Consider the following 20,205-nt stretch of genomic DNA (forward strand, 5'->3'; position numbering starts at 1 on the left):
CTTTGTCATATGGGATTTTCATATATATGAAAAACTGCTTATCACCAAAATTTCCAAAATTTTACATTTTTGCTAAATGTTCGTTATACCTTTGTTTATTTACACCTTACACAGTTCTCTCAATTGACTGTATGCACCAATAGGTGTATATGTATTGTGAGGCAGTGACAGGGGTAATATTTGAAGACCGCTATGTGTCCCCCAGAATGTGTCTGGAAACCCTCTGAGTTTGCTATAGCTATTACTGGGAGTATAGCACAAAGGGTAACAGGGAGACAGATCCCTCCTCCCAGTCCAGGTTTTGTAGCAATCCTCATGTCCGGCAATTTCGTTTAAATCATGCAGAGCACAGCAGGGTGTGTCTCAGTTGAGAGCCAGGCTTGGTGAAGCTAACACATGCTGTGTGAGCTGGGCTGGCTCTGTGTGGAGTGAACACAGGCCAAGAGTGTGAGTCTAGGAGAACCTTACACAGATCCCTGCGGTTAACGGGGTCCTAAGGTAACAAGACTTTTTGATGCAAAGAATTTGTCTATATGCACCGGCTGTGATCCGGAAGAGACTTTGACAGTGGGAAATTGGATCTATTTATGCTGCAACAATAAATAGACTGTTGGTGTGAACACGCTGCTGCCTCACTGCCTCACGTTTTTTTCAAGCAACGCTGCTACCTCACAGTATGTATACCGCATGTCCTCTTCATATGGCAGCAGTATGGACAAGCCACATGCCAGTGTAGTCACATGTTTTTGCAAATTTTTGAAGAACCTAGAATTTACTTGTTCTCCAACCACAAGGTTCTCCAACCAAGGCTCCACAAAATCTGCCTGAAGCATGGCCGCCGGAAGAAGGAGTTTACAGACGGAGAAAGTTAGGAGCTGGGTGACTGTAAGGGGCCAGTTCTCCTCTCCAGCTATTGTTGTTTCCGCATTTACTGATAAATCAATCCATCAAAAAATTTCCTTAGTGAAACTCAATCAAGAAAGGTCATGTCGGCGGGAGAGAAACAGATTAAATTAGCATCAAATTAGACATGGAAAGTGAGTTCTGTCAAAATCATCACAGCGCTCAGCACAATTAGAATATGTTAATTATGCATTTCATTAAGGTAGTGCTCTTTGAATGTGAGATGAAATGTCACTGGTGTAGGCATCCGCAAAAAAGAAGATTGCCAGACACAAGTTTCAGGAGACAATGTGTGACACCTTCATTAACATCAAGAATCGCTCGAATGTCTTGACTTTTCTTTGTAAAGTAGAAAACCATTAACCATTTACTGACTTCTGTCGTTCCTTGCTCCTCCACTCATACCAATGTATCGGCCTTGAGATATCCTTGGCTTTTGAAAAACTCTTTTTTTCCTTTAATAAGGAGTAATATAAATTATAGCTTGTGTTCCCAATACCAAATTTCCAACTCGGCCCCCAACTATCACTGGTCGTTAATAGTATGGCTTTTCAAATATGGACCAAATGGACTATTTGGCCCCCATGAGCTGCAAGGACCAGGTGAGACTGCAACCCCTGCACCCATTCTAGTTGTGCCCCGGTTAATGAGGCATTGAGACATAGTAGATTTAAAAGACTTCCTAGATCCATAAATAGGACATTTATAGACCTCTCGCCGGTGGTCCTACACTGCCAATGGTAACATGAATGGTGAATTTGATGGGCCATAGAGTACGAGGACGAAGTACAACCATAGTCACGGGTCACATATCTCCATGTGTTTGTATTACAGCTGTAAAGTTTCATATACAGGTTATCTCAAAAGTAAAGAAACCGTCATATTAAATACAAATGGCTTTTCAACATCATCTATGGTGGAAGGGGTAAACCTGTGACACCATGTTCACAACATGGCAGCCAGCATTAATGTCACAATATTGAATTCACCTTCAGGTAAATGTGTGACATAACAAATTTCACCAAAAAACAATGGCATGCTTCATGTTGGTGCTAACCTTTATGTTCTCGTGATTTTTCCCTGTACGGGCAATGTGAAGCATAACATTATCCCAAGCAGAATGAGTAGACATTGTCCTCTTTTCTGGTGAATGAAGCACATGTGTCATCACAGAGGATTTCAACCAAACAGGATTCCCATGACCAGCAGAGTCCTGGCCAAACTTTTTCGTCTTTCCAAACTCCAAGAAACAAGTTCAGTCACCCTTAAATGGAAAACAGGACAACCAAAAACCCTGAGAGACGTGACTGTAGTTTTAGCCTCGTTCAGCAAGATCCTGCATTGTAGCACTTGTCATCTGCCTGGGATCAATTTACTGAGTTTTCATAGCAATTATTGCTACTTGTACCAAATTCAGAAGCTGTCACCGGACCGAGGACCACCCAGACCGATGGGTTATTCAGGGCTTTCAGATAAACCTCATTTTTCGTATCAATTGCTATTCAGTTATGGTAAGAAGTTTGGCTCCTGCCATTCAGGTCTTGGGAGGACTGTTTGGATGATGTAGGTTGAGATCTTTTGAGATTACACATGTACTTCCTTCACTAGAAATAAATAGGACAATTTCCACACTTTCTAATTGGGGTAACTCCAGGGGCAGACATATCATTGTTGCAGCTGCACAGGGGTCCAAGAGGCCAGGGGGCCCATTTCTACCTCCCAAACAGGAGAAATTGAACATTTTATGAGCTCTTGGGCTGCAAATGGCTCATGTACTGGTCTTGCACAGGGGCCCTTTTCTGTTTGTGTCCGCCAATGGGTAATGCCATCCTTCACATACAGAAAAATCATGTTCTAATATGAGAACACAAAGTTACACCAACATGAAGCACGCCATTGTTTTTTTATTTTGTGAAACTTGCTACCAGATTGAATTGTCACACAACTTTCTTCCCATTTCTAAAAAATTGAAGTTGAATCCAAGATGACAGCCTTCAAGATTGCTGCTGTATTGGTGACCAAGCCTTCAAGATTGCTGCCATGTTGGTGACTAGGCCTAACCGTTTACCCCACAGCTTGTGTCTAAAATTATATCACTGCTTGCCAAATTGTTGTTTCATTTTTGTGTATTTTTTTTGTATGTTATGGGCCATATTTTCACCCAGATTTCTGTGTGATTACTCATTGGGTACTGGTAACAATATAGTAATGTTTCCGTGGCTAATTGTCTATTGATGGATTTGCTAAAAAAGGGAATCTGTCAGTATGTTTTTGCTATTAATCTGAGAACAGCATGATCTAGTGGCAGAGATCCCGATCACTTAATGTATCAGCAGGAGATTATCACTACAGAGCTAGATGTATCGGGCCTCCCTGTCCAACCACATCCCACAACTGATTAGTAGCTTTCTGTTAATTGGCTGCTTTCTGTGTACACAGTCTATCAGTGGTGTGGGCAGGGTTATACACAGCTCAGCATTCAGAGCTCTGCTACAATTACAGCAGAGAAAACTGATTCTATCACAACTGCTGCACCCAGTAGACAAAGTGATACATCACTGGAATCAGTCTTTATACCTATATCATGCTGCTGTCAGATTACATGAAAAAAAATCTGCTGACAGATTCCCTTTAAGCTATTGTGTAGAATGGTCAATATGCAAAGAAATGAAATATTATTCAGTAAAATTCACGCTCTATTTTTGTCAGTCTGGTATTCTCTGACCTCATTATGTGGATAATTTTCCTAAATATCATTCCATTTCCGTATGAGTGAAGTAGTTATAAACTTGGCATTAATCGTGAGTGGAAAAACTGGTCTAAACCATTTTAGGGTGTGGGCAGATTGAGTTTTTTAAGGCATTAAAAATTAGTTTTTCTAGCAGAAACCACTTCAGTAGTCTCTTTTCTTTTGGAAGTGTTTTTGTAGCTTTTTGATTGGCTAGTGCTTGTTTTGGAGAGGTTTCCTTTGGGATTTGCTTGAAAGAAGTGACATGCACTTAGCTACAACCACTCATATAGTGACAGTTATATAGTTGCTTGCAGTGATTATCATGGATACCTAAGCTGCAATGCCCTGCACATGAGATAAGAGACATAGCTAATCAGGAGAACTATACTATATTTCTAACTGAAGGTATCCGCTAATATTACTATTATTATTACACCTATGACACATTGGTATAGAATCTTGGAGATGGAAATACCCCGTAAAAGGTCCATTCACTTTGCGTGATGCACAGCGTTTAATGACCACTAATGTGTTTTCTGATCGGCGGTTATTTAATAGCCTGTTTACATAGGAAGACCATTCTTCAGATACGCACTGAACACTATGTAATAAATCACTCCGTGTACATAGACAACCATTGTCCTCGGAAGCACAGCTCCTCTTTACCCATCATGATGTGCTGCCGAGAATTATGATGTTTTCGGTAGCACAATGGATTATTTTACCCGACAAATGAGCCTTGTGCTTGTTTTTTGGGTGATTGTAGTTTGTTTAGACTGCACGATTATCGTGAATGAGCATTTCTAGGAATGATAATTGTGCAGTATATCCTTAGTACTATCCGCCAACATTTGTATTGTGTCCTTTTTTTCCTTTTTGCTTAATAGAGTTTCTTTTTTTTTAAAGATAATAACATTTCCTCAGAACAGCTGCATGAATAAGAATCCATTAAAATCCCTGGTTTTCATCAATTAGCAGAAAAGCATCTGTTCATTTTTCGTATCTGTGGACATGTTGCATCTGCCGCCATCTTCCTGCAGATTGGTCATGTCTATGAAGTCTGTGAGATGTAAATATCAGCAGCTGCACCATGTGACGGCCGCCGGGCTACAGCCCGTTATGCGGGGGATAGAGCCCGACCTCAGGGCCTCAGTGTGTTCAGAGCAGGCAGTTCCGTGCCGTAAAGCTCTCCTCAGCCAGACGCCATATCTCCAGTGCATGTAGAAAATACTGAGGATACCCCTGAGAGATCAGGATGAGGAGACATCATCAGGTTTCAGGTCAATGTTGTTGTCACAAGATCTTCGCGAGAATTTCATAGAACAAAGTTGAAGCCACTGTGGCTATTTTTCGGGGAGCTGCCAGGACTATTATGCCTAAATCCATTATGATTATTTACTTTTCATTGAGTTCCTGGCTCCACTTTCTGTCGAGCCGCCGTGACTTCTGTTGAGTCACTATCAGTACATCAGTCAGGACCATTTTCGCTGATCTTTCGCGACTACTTTGTATTAAGCCGCTGAGACTACTTTCTTCTGACATCACGAGGAGTTAAGGGCATGAAAAGACCACACGGCTGACATTTCCACCACGTGCAGTAAATGAGACAATGGATGACGTATTAAGAGACTCCTAATTTTTTTTCCGCCATCAGCTTTGAAACACTAAGCCTTCTGTAACTAGGTAATCCTGTCAAATGGCAGCGCTGCCTGTTAGGCCTCTGTTTGCTGCAATTGTGCGATCTCCCATCTCCCACTTCCTTGACTCGAGGATCCTGACAATCCTAGATGTAATAAAATGAACAATGAAGAGCGGGGGTGTGAGCTGGAACCACCTCAAGCTGCGAAAATTAAATGGCGGAATATCAGGGACACAATAAAACCAAACTATTATGTTCCGATCATCAAGATGATAACAAGTCGTCCGTGGCCAAGAACTGGCAAAATACTGAACCCCTGAAACTGTGCTCAGTGTAATAAAAAAGCAATGAATTAAACAAGAATGGGATCTGCAGCTTTCCTCCAACTGAGTGGGCCGTGGCAGGGAGCCGAATGAAGTGATTTGGCCGCTATGATGTGTTCAACATAAGTGAATTTCATGTGGCGGCCGACACTTGTGGACATAACGTGCCAGAAACACAGGCCGGGATTAACCATTCAGATCCTGCACAGATCTCTGCATGTCTCTAAGGCTGTAGTCCATGGAGTAAGTTCATGGGGTACAGAGGTGTTTTGAAACTATGGAACCCTTATGGGTACCCAAATGGCTCCCTACTAGACAGCAGTGAAAAGTGAAATAAAAGGTATACACTGCATGGGGCCAGTTTTTACATTGTTGTTCAGAAACGTTACATGAGGCTTCTGGTTTATAGTGATCCATAGCTTTCGTGTCTAGCACAATTAACTGTGATCAAGACCATAAACCAGAACACTTTTATTAGTCCCGATTTAAGAAACTCATGGACATGTGGAAATAAACTACTACATCTAGAGTCAATGTGGGGAGAACACACATTCTCTACAGATGTTGACCCTGAGCCGAATAAAACCTATGAACACATAGTGGACCTTCCTGCAAAACACAGATGTAAAGATTTTTCATTTATCGTGTATTAGAAAAATAAGTGTTTTCTTAAAAAAATAAATGCCCGTCAATGGACCTAAACTGCAAAGGCCCCTATATATTTTAGGTAGCTGTCGACCAATTGGTACTTTGGTTGACCATTCGGCTGGCTCACCCAACGTCCATATACAGGAGCCGCTGTCAGACATCTCTGGTGGCCTATCTTTGGAGAATAAAATGATCGGCAGCCTGAAATCAGACATGCGGGATCCTTAACTCCTCTGACACGCATCTGTCGGGAGAGCCCATACATATTAGAGTGATGGTGGACCTGTTGATATTGGTGAGTCCAGCCAACTTTAGCCTAATCTGCTAATGTGTTTGGGAATCTTAATATTGGTTCCAACCCAGCACTGCATTTTGGAAGAAAGCAGTCATTATCCACTGCTATCTTGATAGCAATGTAGTATAATGTAAGCAAGGTTTTCCAATCATCGCAATGGCGGCTTTACTAGATAAAACCTAAATCTCACGTAAGGTAAAGTCATTGCCTACAGATTTCAATTAGGGCTCAAGACCTTCACAGTTTCACCTTGGTTTAGAAACTTTGACTGCAGATAAAATAAACACACGGGGGCTTCTACTTTATCAATGCGTTATACGGTGAGTTCTGTAGAAGGCGGTAGGGGGGAGGCTGGTTATTTGTTCCATAAGGAGTTAAATGGAGACAGCGCGGTCATCTTGCGCCGCTCTCTATCTCCGCACACATTAGTGCCCCCCTTTCTTTGCTTTCATATCGTCACACATGACAAAACAAGTATCCTAATTACTGCGAGATTTCCCGGCTCTGTCACCATGACAATTTCTGCAGTGAAGTCTCCATATCTGCAATGTACATTAAAGAATTACTGCGATCATAGAGCGAGCGTCTAAATGGCCCCCAGGAGAAGAGAGGCAATGTCGGATCCTGTGGTCTCGGGGTCATGGAGGAAGTGTTTGGTGCCTGAGTGTGATTTGTCAGTATCTTTTTGTATTATAGGGTTTTTGCAGTATCAATGTATTGATTACTTTTTTTGGAATCAATGGCGGAAGATTCATCACAAACAACAGTGATTAACGTTTATCATCGCGCTTCTCCACAGTCTCCACTTTTTTTTAGTCATATAAAAGAGGCATGGATTAAAAATCACAAACTGTCCTGGGTTGAGATTGGACTACGGCACATGTGGCCCTTGCAAAGCCATGAACAGACATACCTTTACCTAGTCAGTCCCTTCTTTCATTATTGAGAAGTCTACATCTGAATCGATATGCAAATGAGGCTGAAGTGTCCGTTCGTGGCTCGAGGGCCTCCGGACCCGGGGGCTCAGGGACCACACTCTAAATTAAAAGGGAGGGTATTTACAGGGGAGTTATAGTTGGTGACGCCACTCGTGGAGTGCGGTAACTAGGAGTACCGCCACTGCCGTTGGGAGTACCCAGGGTGATGGAATGGGGCAGTAAGATGTTGTTACCCTCCACGGGTAGGGGTATGCCCCAGGACTCTGGATGATGATACTGGGTGCCTTGCCGGGGAGATCACTCATGTACTCACTCAGCCAGTAAGCAGAAGCTGACAACCAGGTAAACCAAGTCTCTGGGTGCCGCTGCCTATCAAGGGGAGCTCGTCCGGGTCCTGTCCCCTGCAGTGCTGCCTGATGATCTGTGACCTGCCTCCTGGCATAAAGTTTAGATTCACCGTAGTGGCCCGGTAGTCTGGAACTTGCCGGGCCCCGCTCCCCACTGTGGCTAAGTGTGGGAGCCTGCTCTCACTGCTCACGCTTGGGATTTTAGTGGGCTGCTGTGACGCCCTGGCCGGGCCAGGTAGTCACAAATAGGCCCCTGCACTACACCTTTCCCTCACAGGTGACATCAGCCGACCTTCAAAACCCTAGTCACCCCCCTCGGGGCTGGGTAGACACACCAGGGGGCGTAACCAGGCGGTTGGAAGACGCCCACCAAGGAGTCTGGGCAGCCCGGGGGCGGGAAAGTAGATAGTCGAGTGTTAGAGTTCAAGTTGGAGAGGAGTGTGGGCTGGAGCCGGGTGCAGCTCCAGCAGAGGCGAATACCCCAAATTGAACGGCGCCAGGGTAGGAGCCCTGGTGCCGGTGGCTAGGAGGCAGACGGCGGTCTCCGTCAGCAGGAGGCGGGAAGACGGCTCGGTGGAACCGAGGTGGACCGGGACAGGGTAGTGGCCCGCCGGTACCGACCTGTGGAACCAACTCGGAAACCGGAGCACACAGGGGGGTACTCGGACCCTGAAGCCGGGACCAGAAGCGACTGGAACCGGTTAATTTACCGATTGAGGCCAAGACTAGAGGTCCTGTCCCACCCAAAGTCCCTATTAGAAGACAACAGCCCAGGGGGATAGAAGGCCACCGCCAGGGCTCAGAGATCCCACGGGCCAGCATCTGCGGGCAAGGGCTCCTTAGGCCACATCCAGCCGGGAGCAGACTCCTGAAGTTGCAAGCACAGACAGTCCACCGTTCTAAAAAGTGCAGGAGAAAGACAGAGACCATCAGACGGGTGGGGGACCAGAGCGCAGCCGACTGCGGGCACCGACCACCATCACCTTGGTTTACTAGTGACTTGTGTGTTTCCTTCACTAGTGAGTACACCAGCACCCTGCGGTCACCCACCTCCCTGCACCAAAAACCCCAACAGGTCCCGGAGCCACCATCCCTGCCCATAGAGGGGTTAACAACTTGGTGAATAACATCTCCCCCGGGTGCCCCATAACTGCAGCGATGGTGTCCAACCTCACCACACACCGTGGGTGGCGTCACAAACTTAACACGGCTCAGCCCGTACATATACGTCCTACATCCACCACCACTATAACCTCCTTTTTTATTGAAGTGACCGCGAGACCCCCGGGTCCAGAGACCCTCGAGCCACCCATGGAAGGTCCGGATCCGAGCAGCTCGGCTACTGAGAGCGGGGCGGTACACCTCGATTTCTGGTGCTGCGAACAGGATAGATACCAATCCATTTACCTTGTGGAAGTGCGCCTTGTGTTGAAGACAGCAGTGATCCATTGCAGAAATTCCAGAAACCGCCATCTTGCCGCCATTTTTGGGTGAAAAAATTCCCGCCCGGACTCTTCTTCCCCGAGAAAAGGGCGCGAAAGCCGAAGCCCCGCCCCCTGGGAACACGGCCGGAAAGCAAGGCCGGAAGTCGCAAAATGAAACTTACTGGTCTAAAAGAGGAGTGCCAGAAAAAGACCAAGGGAGAGAAGCGGGAAGATGTCCACGCCTAACCCCTACAGCGGAGTGGCACCGGCCGCTGGAGTGGTGGTGCCTGCAGATCCGCCTGACGACGGGAATGTGGCGGCTCTTGCTCCGGTCGCAGGAGCGGGGGGAGCTGTGGCCCCGACGGTCACCCAGGTAATGCCAATCTCCTGGCCCTACGTGCCCGGTGCTGCCTGGCTACCCCAGTACGATGGGAAGCCTGATGCCTTGCAGGTGTTCCGGAAGAAAATATGCACGATTCTCGATTTGTACGCCATGACTGGCAAGCAGCGTGCAGCGGTAGTACTTGGGCAGCTGACCGGCGCCGCCAAGCAGGAGGTGGAGACATGGGCAGATGCGGACCGGGTCTCGATAACCGCCATTTTTGATAAACTCCAGATTGCTTTTGAGACCCGCACGGAAGCGGAGTTACGGATGCAGTTCTATAACTGCCAACAGCGGCCGTGGGACAGTATCCGAGACTACGCCTTGCAGCTACAGACGGCCTTGCGCACGCTGAGGCGGGTGGACCCCATCAATGAGGTTGACAGTAACAAGATGCTGGTAGAACAGTTTCTGCAGGAGCTGGGGTCCACTGAAGAACACACAGACCTGAACTTTGCAGTTCTAAAGGAGCGGGCTATTAAAGCACTACAGATGGCGGATGCTGGTGCTCCCGACCCACCATCTTGGCCGGCTGACACCGCTCCCGTCTCGGTAGCAGCCCCCCTGTTGGCCTTGCTGGCCCCTACAGCAACCCCGGGGTTCCGGAAGATCTGTCGTCACAAGTCCAGTGCCTGGGTGATGACGTTGCCAGGATCCTCGCTGCCCTGCAGCTACCGACGAAAGTCAAGCCGACGGAGAAGATACAGCTCGTCGACAGCCCGGACGACGTCCCGTGGATGCAACGGAGGAGGAACAACGACAACCGGTATGGACCACCTGTCTGCTACAAGTGCAACAAGACCGGTCACTACTCCCGTCGGTGTCCTTTAAACGAGCAACCCCTGAGGCCAATGGCCAATCCTCAGGAATAGACCCTCAAGGCCCAGCTGATTGGTGGGATCGGTATGTTGGAGGTCGCCCCATCATCTCCCTGGCTGTGGACGGCATCCCGACCTTAGCCCTTCTTGACACCGGATCGCAGGTAACGACTATACCTTATGTGTTACACCAACGTTATTGGTCTGATAGTGAACTTGCCCCTCCGGATGACAGTTTGACCATCATTGCGGCCAATGGACTCCCTATAACCCAAGTGGGGTTCAAGGAAGTGACTCTGACAGTGGGACGAGTGGAGTTGAAACGTCAGGGGATGACTGTGGTACAGAATGACCTCAGTGACCGTAACCCAAAGGCGGTCCTTGGGACCAACGTGATTGAGAACTGCATGACAGGTACTGCAGCTGTTGCAACAATTGTTTGCCACTGTGGGAGGGGGCCGGCAGAGGGCACTGCAATGGGAAATCCGGGCTCTCCTGCAGTGATAACAGGTGAGCATGACAGGTGGAGAGATCGGTGGTGTGCGAGTGATGGATGCGGCGCCTCTAGTGGTGCCTCCGCGGAGTGAAATGATGATTTGGTGCAGGGCAGCAGTAGGTCCCCAGGGACAGGATTACCCGGCAGTGGTGGAACCTTTACCTTCAGAACATTGGCCCACAGTGATGGCAGCCAGAGGGGTGATTGATGTCAAGAAGGAGAGAGTGCCCGTGAGAGTGATGAACTGCGGAGAAGAAGAGGTTAGGCTGCCCCGCTACGCCACCATTGCTAAGCTGTTCTCTGTAGACGCAGACGCCATCCATGTAACAACCTCCACCATCACCGTGTCACAGTCAGATAGTGACACCCCGCCCACACAGATAGAGGAGTGGTGCTGGGAGCTGCATGTCGGCACCGAATCTTCACCCACACATCACAAAGAGGGGGTGTATTGAGTAGTGCAGGAGTACGGGTAGGTATTCAGTAAGCACCCGTTAGATTTCGGAAGGATTAAGGGGGTTCAGCACCATATCCCCACAGGCACACATCCACCTATTAAAGAGAGGTACAGGCCGATCCCACCTGCACCCTACCAGTGCGCCAAAGATATGTTGAGGAACATGAAGGAGGCTGGGGTCATCCGTGATAGTTGTAGTCCCTGGGCAACCCCGTTAGTCCTGGTAAAAAAGAAAGATTGTACCATGAGAATGTGTGTGGATTACCAGAAAATTAATCAGATAACGCATAAGGCTGAATACCCTCTTCCTCGCATTGAGGAGTCGTTAGCCGTGCTGAAGACTGCTAATTATTTCTCTACCCTTGACCTCCCTAGTGGCTACTGGCAGTTGCGGAGGAAGACCGTGAGAAGACTGCGTTCGCTACCCCAATGGGACTCTGCGAGTTCAACAGTATGCCTTTTGGGCTGTGCAATGCCCCGGGAAACTTCCAGAGGCTCATGGAGTGTTGCTTGGGGCATCTTAACTTCGAGACTGTTCTGCTGTACCTGGATGATGTGATTGTTTATTCCAAGATATATGAAGCCCATCTGGAGCACCTGGCAGAAGTGTTTGCAGCCCTCTCCAAGTACGGGATGAAGGTAAAGCCCTCTACGTGCCACCTGTTGAAGCCCAAAGAGCAGTACCTCGGGCATGTGGTGAGTGCTGAAGGAGTGGCCCCGGACCCCGAAAAAATCACCTCCATCCAGAGTTGGCCGCAACCTACCACGGTAAAAGAGGTGAGGCAGTTCCTGAGCCTGATGGGCTACTAACGTCGCTTTATAAAGAGGTACACCAAGATGACTGCGTCCATGCAAGACCTCCTCGTGGGACAGACCAAGAATGGCAGAACTACCGGACCCCTGTTTGCCTGGGGCGAGAAGCACGAGGAGTCCTTCCAGCAATTGAAGTTGGCCCTGACGGGGGAGGAAATCCTGGCCTATCCCGACTATGGACTCCCGTTCATTCTTTACACAGATGCCAGCAATGTGGGCTTAGGTGCTGTCCTGTCCCAAATGCAAGATTGCAGTGAGAAGGTGATCGCCTACACAAGCAGGAAGCTTCAGCCGACAGAGAGGAATCCTGAGAATTACAGTTCTTTCAAGTTGGAGTTCTTGGCATTCGCCTGGGTAATAACAGAAAGGTTCAAACATTACCTGGTATCGGCGAAGTTCACCGCTTACACGGACAACAACCCTTTGACGCATCTGGACACGGCAAAATTGGGGGCCCTGGAGCAGCGATGGGTGGCCCGGCTAGCCAACTATGACTTCACCATTAAGTACAGGGCCGGCTGCAAGAACACCAACGCGGATACTTTGTCCCGAATGCCGCACCTGCTGAAGGGGTGGAGGAAGATGGGTTGGAGGAGATCGAGCTGCCCGCGTTCCATCAGCTGATGGACGAAAAGCCCTATGTTGGCTAGCAGCAAGCGAACTTTGACCTGTTACCCTGCCAGGGGTGGCAGGAAGCTCAAGATCAGGAACCTGCGGTCCAGCTTGTCAAAATGTTGATTGCCCAAGGTGCTTCTCGACTAGAACCTACAGCCCTCATTGAAGCTCAGCGGTTGTGGAAAGAGAGGGACCGCCTTTACCTGCAACAAGGAAAGCTTTACAGGGGACTGATTAACCCGAAAACGCACGAGAAGGCCCACTAGCTAGTGGTGCCGCAGGCTTACCATGACGGGGCCAGACACTTCGGCTGGAAGAAGTTAGATGCTGTTGAGGGAGCGCTTCTACTAGAGTGGGATGCGAGAGTCCGTAGAGGCCTGTGTTGTGAATGTCAGTTATGCTTTGGCTGCTGTGAGGCTCCCTCTTGTGGCCAGGAATGGTTTGGACAGAGATCAGGTGTGTTGAGTAATGGGCATTTCCATTGCTAACTCTCTGCTTATTTAACGTCTGATAGCAGGCTATGCCGGATGTCAGTTGTTCTTTGTTCACCAGCCTGCTTCATCCTGCTCCAGACCACATCTACCCCAGATAAGTGCTTGGCTCTTTATTTTTGTTTGGTTCTTTTTGTTCTTATCTGAGTTTGTCATTTGCTGTGGTTGTTTTCAGTTTATTTGCATGCAGGGATATTCCCTCTTAGTTGCTTAGCTGGAAAGCTCCCTGCAGCTATGTTTGGAGTATTGCTCCTATAAGTCCATGTGTTTATTGCTTCTTGAATTTGTAATGGTTCTTGCTTTCTGTTCATTGGTATGACAAGAGCGCCTGGTATAGGACGGAGTTCAGATCTAGCGATCTGAGGGCTTTTTTTGTACTATCAGGTTGTTGGATTTCTGTAGGGTTTTTCTCTGGCCACCAGCAGTCCCTTCCCTGTCCTGTCCTTTTTAGTCAGTAGGGCCTCACCTTTTGCTAATCCTATCATCTATCTGTGTATTGTGTTTTCCTATATCACCGCAGTCTTTGAATGAGGGGGGCTTGCTATTCTTTATCTATTTTCTGAGGCAGAGAGTTATTTATCTTTCCTTCCTTTAGGATAGCTAGTTCCCCGGCTGGGTTCGCGGTGCACAGGATGTTAGTTCACCCCTCGACTACTTCTAGTTGTGATGGTTAGTAAGGGGATGTCGGCCAGATTAGTTGCCAATGCTCGTCACCTTTTACCAATGATTTATGGTTGTCTTCCATGGTTCCGGATCATAACAGGCCTGGTGCCGAGAGTGTGGCCCCTGTGCGCTGAGAAGAGGGGATGAAACCAGTCAGAAGGCCTCACTGCAGCCGATTGTCGCCCGCCAGCCGTTGGAGTTGGTCGCTTTGGACCATGTCAAGCTCACGCCTAGCCGAAGTGGATATACATATGCCCTGACCATCGTAGACCACTACTCAAGATTCATGGTGGTGGTCCCCATCAAGGATTTAACGGGCCGCACTGCAGCCAGAGTCTTTCAGGCATACTTCTGCTGACCGCATGGCTACCCGGAGAAGGTGCTCACGGACCAGGGCCCTGCCTTCGAGGCAGAGGTGTTTCAGGAGTTCTGCAACCTGTACGGGTGCAAGAAGATCTGGACCACGGCCTACCATGCCCAGACTAACGGGATGTGTGAGAAGATGAACCACCTGGTCCTTAACCTCCTCAAGACCCTGCCCCTGGAGGAGGGGAACTTGTGGCCCGAGAAGCTGCCCGACTTGGTGGACATGTACAATAATATCCCCTGCAGCTCCACTAAGTGCACGCCGGCGTACCTAATGAGAGCCCGGCCTGGAAAGTTGCTGGTGGATCTAGAACTGGACGTCAAGGTACTTGAAACTCTTCCCCCCACTGCCCAGTGGGACATCAAGCGACAGAAACAGTACCGGCAGATCCAGGAGTATGTGGAAAGGAACCTGCGCCAGAGCCGGGAGAGGCAAGAGCAACGCTTCAATAAACGGGCTCAGACTGCCCCTTTCGGACCAGGAAATGTGTTGCTGAAGAGGAAAAGGAGGACGCACAAGCTCGATGATCGGTGGGAACGGACCCCCTATGTCATACAACCTACCTGATGGGAGGATAGGAAGACGTATCTGATCAGTCGTGACCAGGGGAAGACCACGGCCACTGTTTCCAGGGACCACCTGAAGAAGTGCCCAGAGCCCCTGAAGTTGGTAGAAGTTCCCACTCCTACGCCGAGCGTTGAAAAAAGGAAAGAGGTGATCCACACAGTGATGAGTGATTTTCCGGCTGATTGGCCTATGCAAAATGGTGCGGTGATTGTTCCCGTTATAATGTTCCCACAACCCGTGGAAGAGATAGAGCCAGAGAGGTCCGCCAGCGAGCCACCAGAACGAGCACCCAGGGATGCACCTACACCACGCCCCCGCAGGTCTCTGCCTGCCATACCTGACACTCAAGAAGAGGGACTTGTTGTCCCTTCTCCTCCACTAGCCCCACACGAGAGTATTGGGCCCAGAAGGTCCACACGCCCTAACCTTGGTCAGCCCCCACTTAGATATAGGGAGACCACAATCTAGGGATGTTGTATGTTGATCGTGTAAATATATGTATGAATGAATGCCAATTAACCGAGATTCTCATCTGATTTAGAGTATTAAAGAGGTAGTGGTTCCCGGCTACCAAAAAGTTCAGTTCCCCGTTGGCACCCTTTGATGTTTCCAGTTTAAATGCCTTTATTAAAAAAAAGACACAGCTGAGAACTTGCAGGCCAACCCATAAACTATTAGGTCTTGTAAATAGCCCCAGACCCCCCTTTTTCATCATGCCGCAGTCTCCGGAGAGGCTGGTTGGAGGAAGGGCCTGCGGCAGAGTAGGCCGAGGTCCCGTCACCATGGAAACCAGTGACTACCCTCCGGGTCAGGGTCCCCTGGATGTGGGGCCTCTGGGAGAGACTGCCGGGTAAGGAACTTATTACCCGGCCCGTGTGTGCACCACCCGGACCCGAACCCATTTCCTGGACTGGGGAAAAGGGGTGCGCACCAGTGCTTAGCGGTGGCACCAGGGCTAGATTTGTTTGGGTGGGCTAAGGTGGTCGGACAGCCCGCGGACGGTCTGTGTTTAACCAAGAGGGAGTGTGAGGCCCTGGTCGGGCCAGGTAGTCACAAATAGGCCCCTGCACAACACCTTTGCCTCACAGGTGACATCGGCCAACCTTCAAAACCCTAGTCACCCCCCTCGGGGCTGGGTAGACACATCAGGGGGCGGAACCAGGCGGTTGGAAGATGCCCACAAGGAGTCTGAACATCCTGGGGGCGGGAAAGTAGACAGTCGAGTGTTAGAGTTCAAGTTGGAGAGGAGTGTGGGCTGGAGCTGGGTGCAGCTTCAGCAGATGCGAAAACCCCAAATTGAACGGCACCAGGGTAGGAGCCCTGGTGCCAGTGGCTAGGAGGCAGACGGCGGTCTCCGTCTATAGGAGCCGGGAAGACGACTCGGTGGAACCGAGGTGGACCGGGACAGGGTAGTGGCCCGCCGGTACCGATCTGGGGAACCGACTCGGAAACCAGAGCACACAGGGGGGTACTCGGACCCTGAAGCTGGGACCAGAAGCGACTGGAACCGGTTAATTTACCGATTGATGCCAGGACTAGAGGTCCTGTCCCACCCAAAGTCCCTATTAGAAGACAACAGCCCACCGAGGGGGATAGAAGGCCACCACCAGGGCTCAGAGATCCCACGGGCCAGCGACTGCGGGCAAGGGCTCCTTAGGCCACATCCAGCCGGGAGCAGACTCCTGAAGTTGCAAGCACAGGCAGTCCACCATCTTACAAAGGTGCAGGAAAAAGACAGAGACCACCAACCGGGTGGGGGACCAGAACGCAGCCGGCTGTGGGCACCGACCACCATCACCTTGGTGTACTAGAGACTTGTGTGTTTCCTTCAATAGTGATTACACCAAACACCCTGTGGTCGCCCACCTCCTTGCACCAAAAACTCCAATGGGTCCCGGGGTCACCATCCCTGCCCACGGAGGGGTTAACAACTTGCTGCATAACATCTTCCCCGGGTGCCCCGTAATTGCAGCGGTGGTGTCCAACCTCACCACATACCGTGGGTGGCGTCACGAACTTAACACGCCTCAGCCCGTACATATACGTCCTACATCCACCACCACTATAACCTCCTTTTTGATTCAAGTGACCGCGAGACCCCCAGGTCCGGAGACCCTCAAGCCACCCACGGAAGGTCCAGATCCGAGCAGCTCGGCTGCTGAGAGCGGGGCGGTACACTGCTTGTATGGAAGGCCCTATCCCCCTCCTTGCGCTAGTGCCCCAATTCTGGAGCTAGTGGGAACAGTCCATAAAGGTTCCGCTCTCCGCAGATTAATTGCCATGTACCCCGCCATGCCTTCGTTCCCGGATAGGATCAGGCTGCTGACCATTCTCTTTAAGGCTGCTTTCACACATCCGTTTTTTGCTGAGCGGCACAATACGGCGCTTTGCAGCAAAAACGCAACCATTTTTTTTGCCGCCGGTTGCGTTTTTCCGCATAGACTTGCATTAGCGCCGTATTGTGCCACATGGCCTTGCGTTGCGTCCAGTTTTTGCCGGATGCGGCATATTTAGCCCATGCGGCGGCCGGATGGAACGTTGACTGGCATGTTTTTTTGTGCGGCGAAAAAAACGCATTGTGCCAGATCTGGCGCGATGCGGCGCAATTTACAATGCAAGCCTATGGACACCGGATGCAGCATCCTGCGTCAAAAAACGGACGGGCCGCATGGAAAAACTTATGCAACGGATTTGGTTTTTCGCCACATCCGTTGCATAGGTTTTTGAGCCGGATTGAGCAACACTGCAAAAAACGGATGTGTGAAAGCAGCCTAACAGGTCCAGGTACCTTGCCTCAATCCCCTGCGACCGGTGGTCCAACTCCTCTAGGTCCAGACCACCGTCTGCAACCTAGACAGCTACTCTTGGGAGCCACTGCTCTCTGCCTCCTCCACTTCACTCCTTTCTCTCCTTTTCTGACACTCCTCACCTTCCCTCCCTGACCCCTAGGTGTGCGACCCTATTCCGCTTAAGCCACCCACTGGTGTGCCCGGTGGGTGTGGTGCAGGGTGTTCATAGGATTTGATTTGCTGTTGGAAGCAGCACTGTAAGATGGGGACCCAGAACCATGAGAGATTTGAATACTGCACTAAGGGGAAAGAGCAAGCAATACCCTGTGATGACCTGATAGTCCAGGGGCGTCACACAGCTTTTTGAGCTCTGCTGTATTGTTAAATCTAAAAACTCTGATTGTGTCAGAACTACTGCACCCAGTAAACTAAGTGATACATCTTTGTATTCAGGGTCTCTTTACCTACATCATGCTGCTTCCAGATGAGGTAGCAAAAAACCTGCTGACAGATTCCCTTTAAAACAAAACAAAATAAAATTATGAAGAGTGGATATCATCTTAGTATTTTCGCCTCTGGAGGCACATTGTGTCAGGGCTGCACCATGATCTAGGCTGCCCTGTCTTCCCCTGGGTCTTTGGAGATTTTTGTAAGAAGTCGTCATTTACTCAGAGCTTTGCTTAAGACAACCAGCAGAGCCGGGCTGAATCCTCCGGGGTTACCTGTCTTTGGAAAGGATCAATAAAGTCAATAGAGATACATGCACGAGAGGGAGATTGTAACAGATGAAATCCCGGCTTTTATACCTGTCCTCGGGGTTACACAGGATTTATACCCCAGCTTCTCCAGGACATTTATAGAAAACTTCTCCTATTGACGAGTTCAAATTCTTAGCTTGATGATTCAGGGCTTTCTGTCTCGCGTTATTGTTCATTTAAAGGGTATTCCCATCTTTCCCATTAATGACACATCTACGGGATCGGGAGAATGATTCTTATTTGCCATTTTTAGTGCAGCCAGTGTCTCCAATAAAGTCTATGAAAGCAATCAGTATAGAAAGTATCGCTATTGTATGGAAACAGTGGCCACACAGAATCGGGGGTGGGGGAGAGGTCACAGGATTCAATGGATTGGCTATAATTGCATATGCGAGTTGAAAATGATACATGTTGACCTGTTCAGAACTATCTACAGATTCCATATTGTTACCAAATTTGCAGTGTCTATTATGTCTTGTTTCATGTCCTGCAATATATGTGTATGCTGTGGGAAATGAAAAACAGATCTAGCGATGTGCCACATGTGATTTGAGGGATTGGTGAGGCACGAGCCTGTACTGTATACATACTTGCTATCTATGAGAGCACGAAAAGAAGAACACACACTGCGGTGCACGTAGCACTCCGTGACAATCTTTGTTTTATGCTAAGCCATTTCTCTATCCGTGCCAAGTCCTTTTTATGCTCTTGTAAAGTGCCGGAGAGGGGCAGTCGTGCGTGAGGGTCATGGCGGTCCTAAACCTACCCCGACACAGTACAGACACGGGGGGGCAGAGTGGAGTGGGTGTTATGTGGTGTGGAGGTGGTACCTGCTGACTGCTGCGCTTCAATTTTTTCGGCCGGCTTTTCCGGCTCAGTACACTTCCATGGGCCTCATGCCCCGTGCGCTCAGTAAGCAGCCTACTACCAGGTAAAGCTTGAATGATTTTACTGAACAGATGTGTACCGCCCCAGTGTCAGCGGCCGAGCCGCTCGGATCCGGAACCGCGGTGGCTAGAGGGGTCTCCGGATCCGGGGGGTTCGTGCGGACACTCGAGTTTGTAAAGGGGAGTATGTACAAGGGTGTTAGAAGTTTGTGACGCCACCCACGGTGTGTGCTAATATGGAGTACCACCACTGCTGTTGGGGAGCCCGGTGGCAGTGGTATGGCAGCAAGGTGTTTAATCCCTCCGTGTGTAGGGGGTTACGCCCCGGGGCCCAGTGGTGGTAGTAAAGGGGTGCTGTTGGGAAGAGGAAAGTGGTTTCTGCGTACTCCCTCAGTCCAAGAATACTAACACCGACAGCTTGTAAACCAGAATTCTGAGCACCACTGCAGCAGGGAGGAAGCACACGTGGATCTGTGCCCTTGATGTTGCTTGTTAGCCTGTGGCCTTTTCCGTGGCACCTTCTCACTGTTGGACCCTATAGCATGGAACTAATTGGGTCCCGGTGACCCGTATGGCTAATGGAGTGAGCTTGCTCTCAGGGTTCACGCTTGGGATTTGGTGGACTGTGTCTTTGAGAAAAGTCCTATCCCCTCATTGCGCTAGTACCCCAATTTTGGAGTGGGTGAGGGATGAATCTTGAAGACTTCACACCCGTCGGGTAAATTACCAGGATGCTTGAAGCTACTTTCCGGCCTAGGGGCCACGTACCCCGTCGTGCACTGGCCCATGCCCGGAGATGGCTTAAGGCCGCCGGCTGCCCTCCTCGGCAAGTCTGTGCCCCTTGACACGATCCC

This window comes from Anomaloglossus baeobatrachus, chromosome 5, assembly GCF_048569485.1.
Source record: "Anomaloglossus baeobatrachus isolate aAnoBae1 chromosome 5, aAnoBae1.hap1, whole genome shotgun sequence".
Lineage (NCBI taxonomy): Eukaryota > Metazoa > Chordata > Amphibia > Anura > Aromobatidae > Anomaloglossus > Anomaloglossus baeobatrachus.